Raw genomic sequence first — 22,574 nt, 5'->3', positions numbered from 1 at the left:
AGATTGCCCTGGCCGTGACCCAGTGGAGCACAGGCTCGGCACGCGAGCCATCACCATTTCTGTGGAAAAGGGCAATCAGCACACCTTGAACTCGCAACTCCAGGGGTGGTAGTCAATGTCATTGCTCGCTGAGCTATCAAGGCCCACTTCACTAAATTTTGAATAAAAAAAGTATACTTTTCTCCAGATCTGTTCAATACTTTTGTGGCTGCACACTGCAAAAAATAACAGCTGTAAACTGCATGTGGCTCATATAACAGGGGCAGTTCTGGTCAGTGGATATTCATGGATTAGCCCAGAACTATGTGGATACGTATGGGGGCATCCTTTGATAAAATATCAGAATATAATACACTATATAATAAAAGTTTAAATGTTACAACTGTGAGGTGTCATTTGCAGTATATAATACATCTTTAAATATTACTGAAACTAAAACTAAATGGTCACACAAACTTTGTCTCAGTCTCAGATATGCTCAAAGATCAGACTTTAACTTTAAGCGTGGTTTTCAAAACACTATTTTTGTCCCTTGCTGCTTTCCGTAGTGTATTTTACCATTGTGTTCAACTGACAGTTTAATAGCTTACATTAATAATTTGGGTTAGCTTAACCTTAAAATGCATGGCCGTTTTGCCAAACATTATTACATTCATTGGGTCTTTAGTAACCCGTCATTTATATCAATCGCAAATTAATCTAAATAATGCCCAGATAGTGTAACAATTTCAAAGCATTTTTAAGACAAGTCAAGTCATTTTCATTTGTATAGCACTTTTCACAACACACATCATTTCAAAGCAGCTTTACAGGAAATCATGCAATAACAAAAATTTAACTGTAATATCTATAATGTCTTACAGTGATCATTGTGTAGTTTGTTTAAATATGATTGTAAAATGTGTTTAGAAATTAAATAATAATTGTATTTAAAACCCCTGTGAGCAAGCTGAAGGCGACTGTGACAAGGAACACAAAACTCCATAAGATGCTGGTTAATGGAGAAAAATAACCTTGGGAGAAACCAGGCTCACTGTGGGGGCCAGCTCACCTCTGGCTAAACAGCATGAACATAATGCAAATATTAGTTATTTGTGTGCAGTGCAAGTCATGGTTTTAAATTGGTAAATTAAGCGTTAAGGTCCAGTATTTTAAAAAAAGAAAAAGAAAATATTTATTATGAACTTTAAGATTAATGACTAATGTCTTTGAAGTCCATCCTGGATTAACTGCAGAAGTTTATATAGATGCATTGTCATTTGCTAGTTGGCTGAGGAAGGCTTTTGTTGGCAATTCAATTATAGTCTATGTATTCCATTTCAAGAGTGTAGTCCATCAATAGACAAAGGTGATGCAGGCAGAGATAAATGATGAGGTGCATCACAATTCAACCTGCAGGTCATTTCAGTGAGGCTCGGTGGGGTCCATCCTAAATCCAAGGCTCAGGCAGTGGCATATAAAGTATCTGATGTCTTACAGTTGGAGGTGGCATCAGTTCATCCTCTGAAGTCAAAAAACTGAAGTGATGTCTGGCTAGCAACGGCTGTAGTTTGTCGTCATCTTTCAGCGACATACTGTATAGCAGTGGAGTCCGACACCAAGCAGGAACGGGGCTGGATCTTGCAGGCTTTGGTAATCTCGGCATATGAATCCCGAGGTTGAGACATGGAAACAATAGAATAATATTAGCGTAGAAGCAGCCTAATTGTGAGTTGAATGATAAATTAGGTGCATGCCTGGCTAAATAGATTGTGAGTGAAACTGAGTGAGTGTGTCTGTGTCCCAAACAGTGTTAGGGAGACTATTCCATAGTTTAGGAGCCAAGTATGAAAAGGATCTACCTCCTTTTGTGGATTTTGATATTCTTGTAATGGATGCCAGAATTTTGTGATTGTAATGAACATGACGGAATATATTGTGTCAAAAGGTCACTTAAGTACTGTGGAGCTAGACCATTCAAAGCTTTGTATGTAGTTAACAGAATTTTAAAATTAATACGAAATTTAACAGATAGCCAATATAATGACGATAAAATTGGGCTAATATTAGACAATAATAGAATAGAATATATTCTGTTTTTTATTCTGCTGTTATTTTTCATGTATCAAAGAGATGATGCAACAAGTGATAGAACGGGTTTCTTACTTCCACACTGAAATACATGTACAACACACAGAATTTCAGTAGTACACACAAATGTCAATAGCCATATCGTACTGTTCATGAGTAGTACTTGCTTTAGTTTAAAGGTGCACTCAGTAAGTTTTTCAAGATGTTTTGGACTTACACTGACACCTAGGGGCATGGATGCAACATCATTTAAATGCAATATGTTTCAAATACAGATACCAATGTAGAAATTCACTACTCACAGTAAACTATGATTAATTTAATCCATGAGCGAAAGTGTCCAATAACAGGGCAATTACTGAGATTAAGTAAGCAACATTTAGTAGGTCATGTAATCCTAACATGGGAGACCCTCTCCATGTACACTACCGGTCAAAAGTTTTGAAACACTTACTCATTCTTTGTTATAATTTTTTTTTTTTTTCACATTTTAGAATAATAGTAAAGTCATCAAAACTATGGAATAACATAAATGGAACTATGGGAATTATGTTGTGACTAAACAAAATCCAAAATAAATCAGAACTATGTTATATTTTAGCATCTTCAAAGTAGTGAACCTTTGCCTAGAATTTGCAGACATTTTCTCAACCAACTTCTTGAGGTATCACCCTGGGATGCTTTTTAAACAGTATTGAAGGATTTCCCATCTATGTTGAGCACTTATTGGCTGCTTTTCTTTATTATTTGGTCCAAGTCATCAATTTAAAAAATTTTTTTGGTGTAATTACATTCTAGTTTTATAATGAAATAAATTAATATGTTGGCACAATTATATTTTTTTCTACAAAACTAATTTCAAACATTTAAGCATACACCTTCAGATCAAAAGATTTTTAAGACCATGAGAAACTTTTCAGTCAAGTGTTTCAAAACTTTTGACCAGTAGTGTAGTATAAAACAGCATTTATAAGGTTACTAGTGTGACTAGAGTCTTCATCTCATGTGAGTAGTCATGATTTTATACACGTTTCAAAATTGCAATTAATTTCTTGCTGCCTTCGGCGGTGCTTGATGAAGTGGCAGCCGGGATATCCAGCATAACGAGGCTGCAGCCTTCCGATTGAGAAGTACCCACTGAGTGCACCTTGATTGTTGCTTTTTCATCAAATAGCAATGTCAAATGTTAATCGAGTCACAGAAACAACAGCGCCACCTTGAGTAATATAAAAAAAACACATGTGTACACGCAAATGGGATACTGAAAATTCACCACAACTGCGCATAAAATCGACATGATAAAGTAGTAATTTGTATTAATATGGCTAATAAAGATTAATTTCAATAAAGATATCCTGTAATAGTAAACTTAAATTGATATGAAATAATCATAAAAATATGATTTATAGAAGTGGAAATATATATTGCTACACCTTTGCATTTCTTGGGTCACTAAGACCCTATACACTTTTGGTAATTAAACAATTAGAAAAAAAAATTCTTGCAAATTTGCTTTATATATATATATATATATATATATATATATATATATATATATACGCTTCTTAAGGATTCCTCAATAACAATAAATAATATATATCTATATATATATCTATATATATATATATATATATATATATATATATATATATATATATATATATATATATATATATATATATATATATATATATATATATATATATATATATATTATTTATTGTTAGACAATTCATGAGAGAAAGGTTGAGGAATCCTTAAGAAGCGTGGGAATAACTCCAAAAAATGGATGAGGTACAGGAGGTGGAATGGGGTCCTGGTCACTACAGACCCAAGGAATGCTTTTAAGGGTTAAAGTCTTAGGCTGTAAAATAGGCAAAAACAGCTGATTATGAGAAAACATAGTTGCTAGATTTGCCAAACCACCTCCAACCACGTTATGACCAACCACACATCTGAATATTGGATGGGACATGTTCCCTTGTGGTGGTCCCTATCAATTATGGACCCAACTTTTGGCCTGAGGTGGGAAAATATGATTTCTTGAAAGTTCAGCAGTAACCTTTTCAAGTAAAATTATATATATAAGTATGTATGTATGTATGTATGTATGTATCTATCTATCTATCTATCTATCTATCTATCTATCTATCTATCTATCTATCTATATACAGTATATATAAATTCCTGACATTTTCAGGTAGGCCTACAAATGGCACTAACTCCTGAGAATGACAAGCCATCCTTTGTATAGGCTACCAAAGATATGACCCGTTGAACACTGACATGCATCAGAGTACAGAGTACAAACAAATAAGTCATTCACATAACTAAATAATAGGGATGGGCACGAGTACTCGAGTACTTCGACGTGGCAGCAATGATCGATCATGAAAACGATGATCGATGTGATCATGCATGATTTGACTTTTCACTTAATTCGAAATTCAGTGACAATAACCTGACAACTAAACACAAACGTGTCAAAGAGGGAGCTTATTTTTAATTTTGAGATTGATTACGTTGTGATTTGGAGGGGCACATTGATTGTCAGCAACATCTCAGCAACCAAAGTGATATAGATGCTGCAATGCTATCATTACAAAAATCAAAAGAGAGTGTAATTAACCGTGTTTTGAACACCTGTCTCTGCAAAAGAAATTTGACTCACTAATGGATATTATTCAATAAAAGTGAATGTTTGTCACTGATTGTAAACCTCCCTGCCCTGGGTGCCGTTTGCGTGACTTAACACACATCTGCATCTCTATGAAAGGGGAGTTGAAGATTTCCGCACAAATTTCCAAGTTAGAAGTCAGACATAAAGTGTCATTCCGTTGCACTTTCCCCAGTTGAAAGGTGTAAATTCCGACTCTCCAAGTGGAATGCTTCACGAATCACCACATCAGTACATTTTGTAACAGATTATTTTATTACAGTCTATAATAATGAATAGACGATACACTGGAACCACATGATGCAATACAGCAGCCAAAGACGTATGTCAGACATGTTATGTTATATACAGTTATGTACATGTCATTGCCCCCCCCCCCCCCCCCGAGTACTCTAGTAGACAAAATGACCAAAATGCCCATCCCTACTAAATAACGATTTATCCGGCGCGGGTGAGAACATCGTGTAATGGAGAACAAGTGGGGATTCTGCCACTTTAATATGCACTGACGTCATTCTGATGCAGGGCTGAGGATGACCTCGTGAGCGAGGAAGGAGAGAGAGAGAAATAAAACGTTTCGTATCATAAAATTCCCCCTTCTTCTCAACACCCTTCTTCTTAACAGCACCGCGGCCGACACCACGCCGTAATTCGCCGGGGTCTGGTGTAGTGGTGTGTCCAGAAGAGATGCATCATATAGGAATGCAGGGATGCTGAGGGGCCGGTGTGTGAAATGCGCGCGTTGTCAAAGCGACAGAGCAGCTTGGAAACAGAGCGAGAGAGCGAGAGCGAGAGAGAGAGAGAGAGAGAGAGGAGCACAGCATCTATCCCGATGCAAAGAGTCCCGGAAATACGGGAACACTGTTGCAATCGCAGTCGCGGTGCACCGGAGCCGGTGAGCACCGTGACCGCCTTTAGAAGCAGGAATCAGATGCTGAAGATGCTTGCAGATTGCATCTAGGACTTCGCGTGAAATCAGCGTTGGTAGCCGGGAAACCGGATTATCTCGCGTCAAATACGTTTAAACGAAAATATAGTGTTGGTTAGAAAAAAAGAGGGGGTTAAAAGGTCGTAGAAGTGAATCTGTGTTTTATTTTATTTTTTCCTCCCCTTATGCTGTGATGGGAGAAACGGGCTGTCGTTTTCAAACAAGAAATTCAACGTACAAATTCAGCTAGACTTCATTGACGTACAGGTTTGGTTAATAGAGCGGCGCACGTACGCAATTCTACACTTTTGAAATCGTTTCCTATGAATGTCTCTGATGTCGGGGTGTTGTGGGGAGAAGACGTGAAACATTTCTTGCTGTTTTATGCTCGGACAACGGAGATTCTTGTGGTTTATTCAGAGACGCTAAATATGAAAGAATGCAGCTTGGGCTGATGGAATTGCGCTGACAACAACTGAGAAAACGAGGAAATACCATAGATCTCAGTATACACAAACCGCCGATTTCTGCCTGCTGCTCATACCCAGGTAACCATTTCCATAGTGAAGATGTCATAAATTCAGATGTTTAATTTTATTGTGCATTCATGCCATTTAAGCTATTTTAAAAAAGCGAAGTACACATACAAATTGTTGTTGATATTTTTGTAAGATGATATGATCACTTTTTTTTTTTTTTTTTTTTTTTTTACTGAATGGTTTTGCGCTGTGCAAGTAACTTGTTATGAATGCACCTGCTTTCCCGAAATCCAGAGCACTAGGCGCTTTATCCGCACTTGCATGAACTGGGGCAGCTACATACTGACCCATTTTAGTACGTCAAGCAGTAAAAAAATATTTAATGTTTTCATGCCTTGTTGGCCAAGGCAGTTTCAAATGCTTGGTTCTCCTTTTCCATTCCAAACATATTCAAAACATTGTCAACTCATTGCTTGGTTCCTTTTCTTTGAATATTTGAAAGTGGTTTGACGTCATAATGGAAAAAAGTATAATTGAAGATTATTGATTTTGATTATTATAATTTTGATTATTGATCTTGTTGAAGATCTAGGCAACAGTATCTTCCTCAGCGTTGTTCTGTAACACTAACAATCACACTAAAACTTAAACCTATCACCATACACTTCCTGAGCAATTTATTCGGAACACTACGTGTTGCAATTCTGAGATGCTATTTTGCTCACTACATTTGTACAGAGGGGTTATCTGAGTTGCCATAGCCTTTCTGTCAGCTCAAACCAGTCTGGCCATTCTCCGTTGACCTCTCTCATCAATAAGGCATTTCCGTCCACAGAACAGCTGCTCACTGGATGCTTTTTGTTTCTGGCACCATTCTGAGTAAACTCTAGAAATCCCAGGAGATCAGCAGTTACAGAAATACTGGCACCAATAATCATGAAATCACTGAGATCACATTTTTCCCCATTCTGATGTTTGATTTAAACATTAACTTAAGCTCTTGACCTGTATCTGCATGATTTTATGCATTGCACTGCTGCCACATGATTGGCTGATTAGATAATCGCATGAATAAGCAGGTGTACAGGTGTTCCTTATAAACTGCTCAGTGAGTGTATATCAGCAACAAGTAATCGCTAGTTCACTAATGTGCACAACATCTGATGGGAGGAGAGGTCGAAGCAAGAGCAGCAGCTACCACACACATACACACAAACTGAAAGAATGGGTCACATTTATATGCTATCCTGGTGTGGCCATTCCAAACCCAGTGGATAGCAGAATTGAGAAGAGACAGAAGAGCTCTGTTCTGTTAGCTGGGAATGCTGAGCCCTCTCTCTCTGGCCCAAATAGCAGATATGGAGCTCACTGTGTCATTTGGGAGTAATGGATGAATGCAGCTGACTGTCCTTGTGTTGTACTGATTTGTTTCTGTAGATGTTATTTTTTCTTCCCAGCTTGATTCTTTAAACTATGTTCGAGCAAGGGAATGTGTTTTTTGCACTGTAGGTTGTATATTTTCAATATGTTCTGTGTGAGTGTGAGGCAGCAGCAGTACCAGACAGCATATCTTGTTTATTCATACAGCAGCAGTCGATCAATGGGCTCTAATTGATTTCAATGGAATGATTAGAGACAGACAGGCAGGAGGCCTTGTCATTGGAGGATATATGAGCCTGTGCGCATGTGTTACATGCGTGTCTCTATGTATATGCGTGTTTGTGATGCCCTGGTAGAATATAGTATACAGAACTGTGCGTGTGTGTGGGATGGTCTCATACCCTGTAACAGATGGGCTGGACTGAGCCAGAGAGCGAGAGTTGGACACAGGCTGTTGAATCTCCATGTGTTGATCTGATAGTTACTGATTTCTCTGTTGTCTAATGCCGGGACTGTGTACACCATATTTACCTCAGCATTCTTTCGATTTGCCCGGAATCTGTTCATTCAGAGCAGTTCATCCGATTTATTTATGCTTGGAATGGGTTGTGAGGTGTGTGTGTATGTGTGTGTGTTGTATTGTCATTTAAGCATTAAGCTCAGGGATAAAAGGTAGGCCTGTCAAAAGGTCAGATTTGATGGTTTCTTCTGGTTCATGTAATTTCCATCAGCTTTGATGTGTGTGTGTTTGAAGGCTTAAGTCTACAGAACCTATCCAGGTGTTTAGTGTTCTTAGCGATATCAATCAGATCTGTGTGATGTTTGGATGTAAGGGACAGAGATAGATGGGAAAGGGAATGAGATAAAGGCAGGATTCTCTCACAAAATTACACACACACACACACACACACACACACACACACACACACACACACACACACACACACACACACACACGTAGAGGATTATGTCTGGTCATGCATCTCAGAGCTTTAAGTCAATGCTTGCCATCATGTCACCTCTCGGCAGCCATTTTAATGAGATTTGTGTCCTCACGGGGGTGTGATGGTCCTCCTGTCTCCTCTGGTTTGTGTTTCTTTCTCTCCCTCTACAATAGATTGTTCCAGTCTTTTTGTTCACAGCACCTCACATACTTTTTCATGGGCTCTCGTTTTAAGGTTAGAAGAAGGTCAGATGCTCAAAAGAATCTTTCATAAAAACACACATGCACGAGTGCGCGCACGCAAGCACACACCTCAGCATGTGGGGCACCTGTTGAGCTGTTCAGCTTAAGGTTGAAGTGTATAGATCCCTATCGATTCAGTTCACTTGACATTGCAATGAACACTATGGGGGGAAATTCCTTTTCCACGACCTAGTTGAAGCCCTTGTATCGTAACGGGAATCTTATGATTGGCAATTTAGGCATGCATTTGACCTCTATAAGCAGTAATTTCTTCAGAATTTTCTTCCTTCAAGACTGACATCGTCTCATCTTGACTACGCATCTGGATCAGCCCTCTATTCGCCGTCGACGGACACCCATCAGTGGACGGGATTCCTTGCAGATGCATCAGAATGTTCTTCACCCGACTCTCAGTGCCTGCAGTCAAAGATTCACCTGCCCCTTCTAGTGTTCCGGCGAAGAAGTCTCTCCACCTCGCCGCAGGATTGGGATCTTCGCTGAGCGAGACATCTACCCGCTTCCCATAGAATCCCGGCAGGAGCTGTATCCTTTGATATATATGTATATATGTAATATTCCGTCCAAGTGACATAAAACACTCTATTAAAGAGCCGCTTGTGTGTCCGCGTCTTTTTAAAGATGTTGTATCGCAAGTGTTCCTGTGAGCGACACATCGCTCCATCAGACCAACAAGAGAGCTGCTTTCACTGCCTGGGCCACGCCAAAGCAGCTCTCATGGGGACAGACTGCCCTCACTGTGAGGACATGAGTCTCAAGATGCTCCGCTCTAGGGTCGCTCTCGTTCTAAGGGACGATTCCGCCTCCCGCGCCCTCCTAACCGCTTCCTCTGTGTTAAGTCTTGAGGGGCCATATGAGGAAGCACGGTGGGGCCCAAGGTAGAGATGAAGAACCCGAGGAGGATCTTGCACCGACGCAAGCCCCATGAGCCCCTCAATCTTCCCACACAGCATCTTCACCAGTGCAGTACGCATGTGATGACCTCCAGCCTTCTATGAATGAGCACGGTGTTGTTGTATTCGGCGGGTCACCCAACAAGGGTGAGGAGCACGCACTGGCCAATGACATGAGTTACTCTGCCTCATTGTGCGGGCTGTCGAGGAACTCAGCCTTGAGTGGTCGCCTCCTGTCAAGCTGGAAAATTCTTGTCAAAAGACTATGGTTCAGAAAGCAGTGTCGTTCTTCCCTGAGGTTCAAATGTAGCTCACTGAGACCTGGCGCACAGCCTCCTCTGCGCGTGCCCAGAACGGAGGAACTACCGTTCTCAGGCATATTTTAGCATCTTTGTACTGTGACGCAAATAGTGCTGTCAGTCCCCAGCATGAACAATGCCCCTGGAAGCATATAGTTTATAGGAATCTACAGCTCCTGCCTTTTTCTATTATGTTTCGACTTGCCCTTCCCCGCTGTTCTTCTGGAAAAGAGTTTTTATTGCAATGCTTCCTTGCATTGCTTGAATAGAGTGTGTAGCTCGTAGTGGCTACTCGATGCACGCTGAAGGCTGAAAAAGCTCTGTGCGGTTATACATTCTTGTTCTTGACGCGGCTGCCTCACTTCAACAGCGTTCTATCCTCCACGTTACAGTGCAGGACACGACCATTCTGCACTCCGAGGTAGTAAATCTCCTTGTAAGAGACGTAATAGGGGTCGTTCCCCATACGGTGCACAGAGAGAATGTCACAGCTGTTATTTTCTCATAAAAATGCAGAAAGATGGTGGCCTATCTGCATCTGTGACATTTGAATTGAGCCCTTTTTGGGTTCTGTTCATAATGATCACAAACAAACAATTCTCTCTCTTATGTTTTCACGCTCATAAACCATAACTTAAGCTCAACTGGGGTAGGAGAATTTGCCTTGCTTCCCCATTTCACACACTGTGCACAAATGCTTCCTAATGGTGAGCAGCATGCTATCACAATTAGTGTCAAATATACAGTAAAGCACCTGCTATCCCATTACGTGAATGCGTGGCGGGTGCTCACGGCATGTCAGATTGGGTGCTAAAAATTATCAAACACGGGTATTCAATCCAATTCGCATGCATACCGCCTCACTTCAACAGGTTCCATCATGGGACGTGCCTGTATTACATGCAGAAATTCACAATCTCGCAGAAAATGCAATAGAGATTGTTCCGAGCTGCCACGCCCGCAAAGGATTTTACAGCTGCTACCTTTTCTTTCCAAAGAAAGGTGGCAGGCTTTGGCCAATTTTAGAACTGAGACACTTGAACAGCATGCTTGCAAAACAGCCATTCAAATGTTAACTCAGAAACAGATCTTATCGCACATCCGCCCACAGGACTGGTTTGTAAAGGATGCGTACTTTCATATCCGAATTGTACCGTATCACAGGCTGTTCTTGAGATTCGCGTTCGAAGGGATGACATATAAATTTAAAGTCCTTCCCTTCGGATTGTCTCTGGCCCCACACACGTTCACGAAATCTGTCGATGCGGTGCTCGCCCTTTTGAAGATGAATGGCATGCACATTCTGAATTACCTCGATGATTGGCTATTACTGGCCCGATCAGAGGCTCTGCTATGCGAGCACAGGGACTTGATACTTCACCATTTGAACAGCCTGGGTCTCAATGTCAACTGGGTGAAAAACACACATTCTCCCAGCCAACAAATCTCCTTTTTGGGTGTTCGACTCCATGACCATGCGTGTGCACCTCACAAGCGAGCGCATCCAGACCGTTCACCAGTGTCTGCCTCAGTTCAAACTGGGGAAAGTCTTTTCCCCAGCGTCTGCCATCATACCGTTAGGTTTTTACACATGAGACTTCTCCAGTGCTGGCTCAAACATTATGTACCGAGTCACGCCTGGTGTCAGGCCACCATGACTTGCTGCTGCCTGGCTGCTCTAACATCATGGACAGCTGCAAACCTTTATCAGCAGGGTGTGATGCTGACCACGGATGCATCCAACACAGGTTGGGGTGCGCTGTGCGATGGATGCCCGGCTTTCGGCACTTAGACAGGTGCGAAACAGGCGTGGCACATCAACTGCTTGGAAATACTAGCCGTCTTCTTAGCGGTGAAAGCTTTCCATTCTAACATAGTGAATCATCATGTTCTGATTCAGTCAGACAATATGTCAGTGGTAGCGTACATAAATCGCCAGGGCGGCACTCGATCACTACCAATGATGAGCCTGGCGAAACACCTCCTCGTGTGGAGTACGCACCACCTCCTCTCCCAGCGCATGACATCCAGTATGTTCCGGGCCATCTGAACTGCGGAGCGGAAATGCTGTTGCACAAGGGACCGATGGCGGGGGAATAGAGACTTCATCCTCAGACGGTTCTGAGGATTTGGGAAATATTCGACAAAGCAGAAGTCAACCTATTTGCCTCCACAGAGACAGCCCACTGTCCTGTTTGGTACTCCATGTCCCAAGCCCCGCTGGGAGTGGATGCCTTGGCCTACAAGTGGCCGACAAAACACAAATATGTGTTTCCCCTGGTACGTCTCCTCTCTCTGTCATCAGAAAAAGTCCGGGAGGACAAGGAAACAATTCTGTTGGTTGTGCCAAATTGGCCCAACCAGCCATGGTTTCCGGAAATGATGGACATATTAGGCGGCCCTCCATGGGAAATACCATTGAGGAGAGATCTGCTTTCTCAAGGGCAGGGCACGGTTTGGCATCCCCAGCCGGAGCTGTGGACCTACACGTATGGCCCCTGAATGGAGCACAGCGAATGAGCCTGAACTAGCTCAGTCTGTAATGAACTCCATTTTGCAGGCTAGAGAGCCATCTACAAGACGCCTCTATGCACTAAAATGGCACGTTTTTAAAAATAAATCTAGTGCTGAGGGAGCTCACGAGCACCTCACGAGCCCCTCGTTCAAACATTGGAATCCGTTGAGTTACGTGTGCTCTCTTTAAAGACTGCACTGCTGTTGGCTCTGGCCTCAGTCAAATGGGTTGGTGATATACAGGCGTTCGTGTCTGGAATTTGGTCCGGAGCTTTCAAAAGCCACCATCAAACCCAAAAAAGGCTATGTGCTTAAGGTGCTTTCCATGCCCTTCAGGGCTCAGATAGTGCACCTACAAGCTTTCTCTTCTTCATCATCTAATGCGGATGAGGAGCAGTTAGTGCATTTATTATGCACCGTGCGGGCATTGCACATGTATGTGGAGAGCACTCAGCAGTTTAGACTGTCAGAACAGCTCTTCGTTTGTTATGGAGGAAGCACAAAAGGTATGTCTGTCTCCAAACAAAGGCTCTCTCACTGGATCGTTGATGCGATAATTATTCTGTGTGTATTATATGACTCACATAGATCCTCAGATTAAGATTAACTTTCCATCTGGTTTTCACCATGTGGGGTTATTCATTTTCATACATACTTGAAGACATATAAGTCATCGTCCAAAGGGCCCGTGACCTCATATACATATTCTTCTAAGTGTTTCAACCCTGGTACATCTTAGGGTATGACGCTACGTAGTGCAGCGTGATGGGACTTCCCCATAGTGTTCATTGCAATGTCAAGTGAACTGAATCAAAAGGGAATGTCTCTGGTTACTCATGTAACCTCGGTTTACTGAGATGAAGGGAACAAGACATTGCAAAACTTGGCCGCACTACTACTTCAGAGTTTTGAGGAATGAGCGACGTGTTCTTGTCCCTCAGTCAGAAAGTTCTGAAGAAATTATGTTATAGACATATAGGGGCGGGGCTCAAACATAATTGCCAGTCATAAGTTTGCCATTATGATACATGGTTGTGGAAATGATATTTCCTCACCATAGCATTGCAATGTCTCGTTCCCTTCATCTCAGGCAACGAGGCACTAGCGGCACCAAACAGAATAGCAAAAATATAATTTGGTGTTTCTTTAACTTCGGGAAGTTTTAGCACTGTGGAAAATGTGTCTGCCTACAATGTCCAACAGTGTATATATATATATACATGCATCACAGAAGATTTATGACATTATTGTTATTTATTTGAAAGTCATGAAAATTCCCAATACAGTCATTTACAGCATATCTGAAATTCTGTATTTGGTTTACAATAATAGAATTTTGTGGTTGAAATGATGGTGATGGAAATGACATTTTACTGTTTTTGAAAAAAAAAGTTGCCTCTGTTGTCTTGCTAAGGCAGTTTTATAGCTAACATTTTGTGTATCATAAATACACACAATTAAATAATATTTTCCCACCTTTTGTGTAATTTAGCAAAAAAAGTTATATTTAACTTGAATTTTCTGTTTTCTTCAAACATCACTTGTCTCATATTTTATCTCAAGCCAGCTTTTTAAGAAAGAACTCCACTCAACTTTATTTATATAGCACATTTAATACAACAAAGTTGGCCTTTCTGAAAAACCTTTCTGTTAAACTGGGGTAGGAGGTTTTTATATTGAAACAATTACACACTTCACCTTTAAGTTTAATTTGTCAGGTTTGTCTGCTCCCAAAGTGTGGTTGATGGGATGGTTAAGCCCACAACAGTAGCAGCCAGAGCAGGTTTCCAAGGCATGACGCTGTCTTTAATTCACACAGTGTTGAAAGGAGCGGTCTGAAAATATGAGCACTCAGGTGGGCCAGGTGTTAGGTGACATTATTTATCTTTGGGGTTTAGAAAACTGGTTAAAATGCAGCGTTTAATTCATCTGCTGCTGTTTTTCTGTTATTTCTATCTGTCTATCTAATGGTAATCTTTGCAGATTGTGAATACATGCTCTGTCTCTCTCTTTTAGTACAGGTCTCACATAAATATTGACTGGGGTGTAAAGTAACGGATTACAAATACTCTTTACTGTAAGTAGTTTATCCCAGGAATTGTACTTTTTTAAGTAGTTTTAAAATTGTATACTTTTACTTGAGTACATTTTAAGTGCTGTAACTGTACTTTTAATGCACTATTTTCTCACAGTCTGTGTTCGCTACTTCCCTGTCCTGACTTTATTTTTATCTATAATCATGATTGGCTAGAGAGAGTCTCGTAACTCCCGTCAAATCAAATCACATGTAAAAAACTTGAACGGCAACTGTTATGGATGTGGAGGATGCCTCAAACACATTTCAACACCTGAACATCACGGCCGCACCTGAAAGGGCTTTTCGCAGGGAAAAAGGCCAATTGCTTGACTGTGTCATGTGAGTTTAACTTGCTCAAGCCAGATATCAGCATTAATCCTGCCTCTAGTTTGAAGAAACATATCGAGGTAAATTTAATATTTCTGCTTACTAGATTCTGTGTGTCTATAATGTAGCCTGAAATTAAGATAGCTATCACTGAGATTATTGGGTTGATGTGAGAGATTAAGGCAAAGTTATCAATAGGGCTGGGCGATAAAACAATCTTGAAGTTTATCTCAGAAAAGAGAGAGAGAGAGAGAGAGAGAGAGACAGAGATGTCCTCGATATAGATGATAAACTTTTGAGTAATTTTCTATACTTAGCCTATGTTCTACATCTAGAACAGGGGTGATCATTACATCGATCACGATAACAAGACAACCACTGGTTGGTTGATCTAGATAAAACATAAAAGATTTACTTTTTATTTCCGTCTGTAGCTGCGTGCTGTTTGATTGACAGGTGGCTAATGTTTGTGTTCTAATGCGGGTACGTGCTTAAACGATCAAATACACTTTATAATTCCACCAATGCCCGTCTTGATGATGCATTAATGTAAACGCAGTCGGTTTGGTCTAAAGTGAATGTAAACAGTGGGACAAAAAGCGTATTTGCATCAAAATGTTGGACTTGAAGTGTACATGTAACCTAATTGAGCACTATCTAGTAGGCTATGTCAAATAAAGGCTATTAATCAAACAACAATAATGAGAAAAGCACTCACTACTTTTGTCTGAATAACTTGAGTAGCTTTAAATGTATTAATGTAACAGAATAAAACAGTGACATTTTTAATAACAATATTTTTTAATAATATTGTTAGTTTTTTTAATAATACTAACCCCTGATGTAGAGAGTGTGCTAATTTGTATAATAAATTACCATTAAAGTAGAGATGATAAAATAATTTATAATTATGCTTAGCCTGTATCATATTTTTTCTAATGCCTGATAGAAAAGTATCAACCAGGCAGAACATTCCCACAAAGTCACAAACTTTAGAAAATTGTGCATCATGCATTAGAATGAGAACACAACTATTTCTGGGCTTAAAAGATACAAGAACTAAATCAATGTTGAACATTGTATCTCAAAAGGAGGACAATGTGGCCCCCCATGTGCTACTTAAAAAATAGTTCACTCAAAAATGGAAATTCTCTCATCATTTACTCACCCTCATGCCATCCCAGATGTGTATGACTCTCTTTCTTCAGAGCACAAATTAAGATTTTCAGAAGAATATTTCAGCTCTGTAGGTCCATATGATGCAAGTGAATGTTGGCCAGAACTTTGAAGCTCCAAAATGCACATAAAGGCAGCACAAAAGTAATCCATATGACTCCAGTGGTTAAATCCATGACTTCAGAAGTGATATGATCAATATTTAAGTACATTTTCGCTAGAAATTCTTCTCCCTGCCCTGTAGATGGCCATATGCATGAAGAATGTGAATCACCAAAAACAAAAGAAGAAGAAAGTGAAAGTTAAAGTGGAGATTGACTGAACAGGGAGGAGAATTTATAGTAAAAATTGACTTAAATATTGATCTGTTTCTCACACAACCTATCATATATCTTCTGAAGACATGGATTTAACCACTAGAGTCACATGAATTAGGCTACATTTATGCTGACTTATGTGATTTTTGGAGCTTCAAAATTTTGGCACCCATTCACTTGCATTGTATGGACCAAAAGAGCTGAGATGTTCTTCTAAAAATCGTAATTTTTGTTCTGCTGAAGAAAGGTATACATATCCGGGATGGCATAAGGGTGATTAAATGATGAGAGAATTTTCATTTTTGTGTGAATTATTCCTTTAATGCCCGATGTGGCCCCTGTACCAAACAACTGCTCTACCATCTCTATTGTGCGGGACATGACGCTCCAAGTGACCCTGCTTTTTTAGTGGTTTTTTTGCATTCCTTGCATTGTTTTGAACATGTTTTATGCGCAACAATAACTTTCTCAGTCAGCATTAAGGAAAATTTAGACCCTACACATAAACTGATTTTAATGTAATTGTTTCATACATTATGATACTGAAAATAACTTTTTCATCTTGCCATTTCTGTAATCATGTCACCCTTTTATTTATTTAAAAAAAAAAATCTGATTCATGTAGTGTTTACAGTATCATAGATAAGTGATGTATTTTAAAAGTTGTCGATCACAAACACCTATAAAATACCTTTTTTATATATATTCTTTCTGGCAAACAGCCATAAAAAGGAATGTAAATTACATTATGTGTGCTACATTTTGAAATTGCAGCATCGAGTTTTTATTTTAAAGGGGCATAGCTTTCGCAACTCAGTACTCAATACTCACTACTCATGAGTACTTTTAAAAGAGCTACTCTTTTACTCTTACTTGAGTAGTTTTTAGGACAGGTACATTTACTCTACTCAAACTACATTTTTAAGAAGTAACAGTATTTTTACTTGAGTATTATTTTTCAGTACTCTTTCCACCCCTGAGTACTGACAGAGATATCTGTTGATTGCACTGATCTGCACTGATATTCTGTTGAGTCACCACCATGCATCAGGTGACCGGCACTGCAAGGTCACTGCTCATCTATGGCCTGATTTCCTCTTCCTGCTGTTGAGGGGATTTAAGTAAATCCGCATGGCACGGTGACACTCAACTAGATTAGTATATTTATTATGTAAGACACACACACACACCCACACACACACACTCCTGGTAACTCTGAATTCTGGGAAATTAAAATAGACATATTTTGAATACTGATGTTAATCTGGGCTCATCAGTCTGATGATATCCAGATCCAGCCATTTAATTGGTAGAACAACCATCTTACTTTTCCTTGATCTCACTCTCTGTACTGTGTGTGTTTGTGTATATGTGTCTGACTGTCTGCTGTGGGTGCCTGGGTCTGTCTGTGCCCTTGTCTGAATGTTAATGTATAATAAGGGTCGTTAGACAGCACATAGTAAGTGCCACCATCGGCGAGCAATATGACAACCAACTGTCACAGGCCGGGGACAGTAATGAAGCACTGAACATACTATCTGTCTTGTATTCACTCTCTCTCTCTCTCTCTCTCTCTCTCTCTCTCTCTCTCTCTCTCTCTCTCTCTCTCTCTCTCTCTCTTTCTTTCTTAAATTCAACTTGAAACAGTGTTCACAACCCATTATATTTTCATTATATTTTGTGATATATTTCTGTGTTAAACAAGATATTCAATGAGAAAACTTTTTTCAAGTCATGGATAAGATCTTGTAAAAGTTGTCTCTGAGTGATTCTCACAAAAACCTGTCAAGAAAATATCCTGGTCATATTTGACTACAAAATAGAATAAAATAAAAAAGAATTCAATAATTTTTTTCATATAGAAAATTAAGCCTATTTTAGGGCCAACAAGATTTTTATTTTTTTTTAATTTTTTTTACTTTGTGACATTATTTCCATGAGAGTTATGCACATTTTACCCCCCAATTCTCGTTACCACAATGCAAAAAAATTATATATTATTTAAATTGTAAAGAATTATTTACATCATTCTTTGTTGTTCTCCTTGGTACTGTCTTTCTTTTTGCTTTTAATTTTAAAAATCATTAACAGCATATGTTTTACTGTAACATAAAATGTTGCTTTACAACTCTGTATTGTGGTGATTCTTGAGATGACCCTTCACAAGGGCGAATGACTATAGTTGTGACCACTTACCTATGTTTTACATTGAAATGGATTTTATTTTGTTTCATTGACTTTTTTAAATAAAGGTTAAATAAAATTTGTGGGAGCACAATTTCACTTTTTATTAATGCAGTAAGATGGAATAAAAATAGATTTCCCTATTTTTTGAAAGAGGAAAGATTTAAATTATGATAACTTGTGAAGTACTTTGATAAGTTCTTCATCTGAAAGGTCTAAGTTAAATTGTATATAGTAGCCTAAGTAATATAATTTTTGTCTTGGAAATGCAATTGAGTAAGAATAGAATACAAGTATGGAGTTTTTAATGATACTTAAGAAAAGTACTCAGAAATACTTAATTATAATTAACCACTCTATGTCATACTCTAGTGGATGGCTATTATATTTGTAAGAAAGCAACAGAGACAAAGAAAGAGAATGAGAGGGAAACTGAAGAATGGGCAGAGACTGCTGTTAGCAGTATGGCAGTGAAGAAAGAGGGCCATATCTAGAAATAGTAGATGTTTTTTCTTTTCTTTTTACTGATAATCATCACTGTTACTGTTACAGTCAGCAACAAGAACATTCACGCTGAGCCAAGAGAGAGAAAAAGAAGAAGGATTTATAGAGAAAAACGAGAGGGAGTGAATTAGGTAACCTCAAGTCTCCAATAAAAAAGCTTGACACACTTTTCTTGGCTGTTTCAGCTTGACTAGCTACTCGTCCATTCTTCCTCTTTAAGCGCTGGGCATTGTGTTTGGTGCTCTGCCATTTTTCATGTGAAACAGTGGCTTTTTCAAGATTCATTAATCAGGAGGCTCTTTCTTTCCCTCAAGGCTGAATCAATCACTCAGTAAATTAATAGAAAGCGGGAAAAGATGGGTGGATACACTGAGCCCTCGTATAGGTGAATTGGAACCATGTTAGAGCTTTCCATGGACATTTGACTTGCTAGACTTGACATGAAGTTATAGTGTACTTCACTGTGGTAGTTACAGCATTCTGTAAATATTAAACTTGACAATTTGTTGGAGATGTGGTCTAGTGGTGAGTGTGCTATGACACACTGACCCATTTACATGCACTTAAGAAAATGGTTTATTCCAGGGTTTCTTAAAAATAATATAAGCAAAAAAGTTTTGCTTACGCCCCTTAAGGGATTAAGAGAAAGTGGTTTAACACACCTTTCTCCCAGAGAGTGCGGCTTATGTGGTCATATAAAGAGAGTAAGTAAAGCTTTATTTATATAGCACCTTTTAAAAACAGTGTTTACAAAGTGCTTTACAAAGAAGACATACATGTACATATGCCTTCACACAAATAAAACAAAACAAAAAAAAAAAATAAAGAAAAACATACATACATACAGAAATTAAAAAAAAGTATAAACTATTAAAATATAAATGCATACATTGTGTTTTTGAAGAGTGTGCCTTTGTGTGAAAAAGACTGGATCACTAAATTAATGTCACCAGATGTATTGCTGCATCATATCAACAAGTTACTGACCAAGCCATTTGTATATGGGGTAACGAGTACACCGCTAACATCATGTAAAATCAAATCCAATAAAATGTATTGAAGATAAATAAAAATTAATAGCTTAATAGACCATAGTCCAGCTTGATAGACTGTAGCTCTATGGCGTTAAATGATTAAATGTCGACAGCACATGCATGTTATGCGAAGGATTTCCTTCACTCTCGCACAAAACTGGACACTCAAATATATGCAGGATGCACTCAAAACATGTCCTGCGCACTTGCACTCTGTTCATTTGTACAAATAATTTGCCTCTGTGGACATGGTATATCGAGAGAGAGACAATACTGGAGTTTGAGGAATCCACTCGTCATTTGGCCGGTAACCTTTAGGAATTGCAGCATAATACATGGTTAAATTCGTATTGTAAGAATGATATTCTGAAGCTTGTTGACGATGTAAAAGATGTGAGCAAATTAAATGACATATAAACCGCCAACTAAGAACATCTGTTGCTACTCATGTCTTCGTACGACTTGCACAAGTTTGTCTAGGACACAAAAAGCATTTTCTCAGAACTCATGTGGCAGCAGTTACGTAGTAAATACGAAAACATGTGGAACAAAATCATGATGTGTCCATTATTACGAGTTCAACATTATATCAGGTCGATGTGTTTTAAATATTATATTAACAGTTAAATAATACTATTTTCATTAGGACAAACAGGTATTGGGACTTTTAAAGCCCATGGTCTTAAGGATTTTTTTTACCCATTTTATTATCCGCCAGGTGAAGCTTGATCAAGAAAAATTTAAAAATAACTGTGTTTTTAAGAGCATATTTCCTCAATAAGCCACTCGATTTGAGGTATCCTTCATGTCCGTATCACAAGCAAATTATGTGTCAAAGTTTAATACTAAGGAGGTGTTTAGAACAAACCTTTAACCCTAAGTATGAGCAGTAATAAAAGTGATGCTTGCCATGGCTAGTACCACTAATAAAAGAGCAAAACTGCCCCCTAAAAAGTAAAAGCACCTGCATGAAGGCCGATGGGTGCCTGGCAGTCGGTCATGGTGCTTCAGATGTTGCAGCTTGTGTTGCCAGCACCACCGTTTTCAAAACAACTGTAATTTGGGACAAAACATGCTGCATCAGTGAGAAATAGGTTACTTTCAAAGTTAAATCCCTACTGAATAGCGGAGGATGTTAATGTCACTCACTGACAAGCTCACGGGAACAAGCACATGTGGAACATACTGCGTTGCAGCTTTTTGGTAAATAGCACATGGGCATAACCTAATGAGGTGTGATGTCACTTCCTTCAGCTCTGTGCAGTCCCATGGCGGGTTAAAGCACAGCAGAGAGAGAGGCGGATGAAACGATATTCCAACTCCAGGGAGGCGAGGAGGAAAAATAAGACTGAGCAATGAAGGGTGGGGAAAAATACTTGGTATTTACACTTAGTCACTTCATGAATTTTTGCTGATCAGATAGCTATCTGATGTGTTATGCGTATCGGCATGTGTGAGCTCCAGTTTTCGAGAGAAATGTCCACAGAGTGGTGCCAAAAGCAAATTGTTTTTAATTTAAAATAATGTAATACAGTCAACAGGAATGCATATTTTATTAACCATATGTCCTAACCCAAACTTAAACCTAACCGTCAGTAGATTACAAATGTAATTTTACTGCAAAAATCCTCCAAATAGAGCTCATAATTATTATGTAAACCCAATTACTTCCTGGTGTCTCTGAGGATTGATTTGAAAGTAACAGAATGCCAACTTTGTTATGTGTTTACATGATATGAATTCACAAGTAGTTTAATATAAATATGGATAGATGGATCTAAAGTATCGATACAATATCATGAGAAAAAGTATCATGATATATCGATATTTGATTGGATCTACACAGCCCTAATTTGAACTGATATATGTCTGATGGGAGATGGCACTTGTCAGTAACTCGGCAGAACGGTGTCGATTTCAGGGTTCTGGAACATTCAGTAGCAACATGTCGAGTTACTGTGTGAATATGTTGAGTTTACTAGATTTACTCTGCTAAATTAAAGCAGAAATACGCAATCATATTTCACTCCATTTCTGTTCTCTTTCTCTCTGTTACTTCTCTTACTCTATTGAATTTATAATGTGTATGAATGTACTGTATTTGCATTTTTTGCCATAAGGCTTTGATGCATGAAGGATTTTTCTTTCTCTCTCTCACTCGCACACACACACACACCTTCTGCAGCCCTATTTGAATTATTGAAATCTTGAATTATAAAGTCCTTGTCAATTAATCACACAAAATAGCTCCATGCATCAAGGAAATATAGAAGCCGCCATCTCTGAGCTTTCAGACATGATGATGAATCATTTGTAAGTCCCCGTTGAATGAAGCCCATCAGATAGAAATGTCAACCATTCAGTATTCATTTCAATGTCAAAACAGGCCTGTAAACAACATTGTAATTAGAGAAAACTATATTTCCCATGACCACTGCTCATCCTTGCAGCTTTTCCTGCTCCTTCACCCCTCTTCCCCTTTTTTGCACTGGACAGTCTCTTTCTGCTTAA

General features: G+C 39.0%; 1 protein-coding gene across 5 annotated transcripts in view; it reads left to right on the top strand.

Annotated features, from left to right (window-relative positions):
* The first annotated feature begins 5,404 nt into the window (after positions 1-5,404).
* nlgn2a (neuroligin 2a) overlaps positions 5,405-22,574 on the top strand; it is a 259,071-nt gene continuing 241,901 nt past the window's right edge. For 3 of the 5 annotated variants that reach the window (XM_051722812.1, XM_051722784.1, XM_051722795.1), the window contains exon 1: positions 5,406-6,223. The gene's annotated coding sequence lies outside the window, so the exon portion shown is untranslated. Of the gene's footprint in view, positions 6,224-14,495; positions 14,522-22,574 lie in introns of those variants that run through there. The other 2 variants (XM_051722820.1, XM_051722804.1) reach the window with 2 other exon arrangements.

This window comes from Myxocyprinus asiaticus, chromosome 2 (assembly GCF_019703515.2).
Source record: "Myxocyprinus asiaticus isolate MX2 ecotype Aquarium Trade chromosome 2, UBuf_Myxa_2, whole genome shotgun sequence".
Taxonomy (NCBI): domain Eukaryota; kingdom Metazoa; phylum Chordata; class Actinopteri; order Cypriniformes; family Catostomidae; genus Myxocyprinus; species Myxocyprinus asiaticus.
The sequence above is the reverse complement of the archived record's forward strand: the minus strand, read 5'-3'. Positions and strand labels throughout refer to the sequence as shown.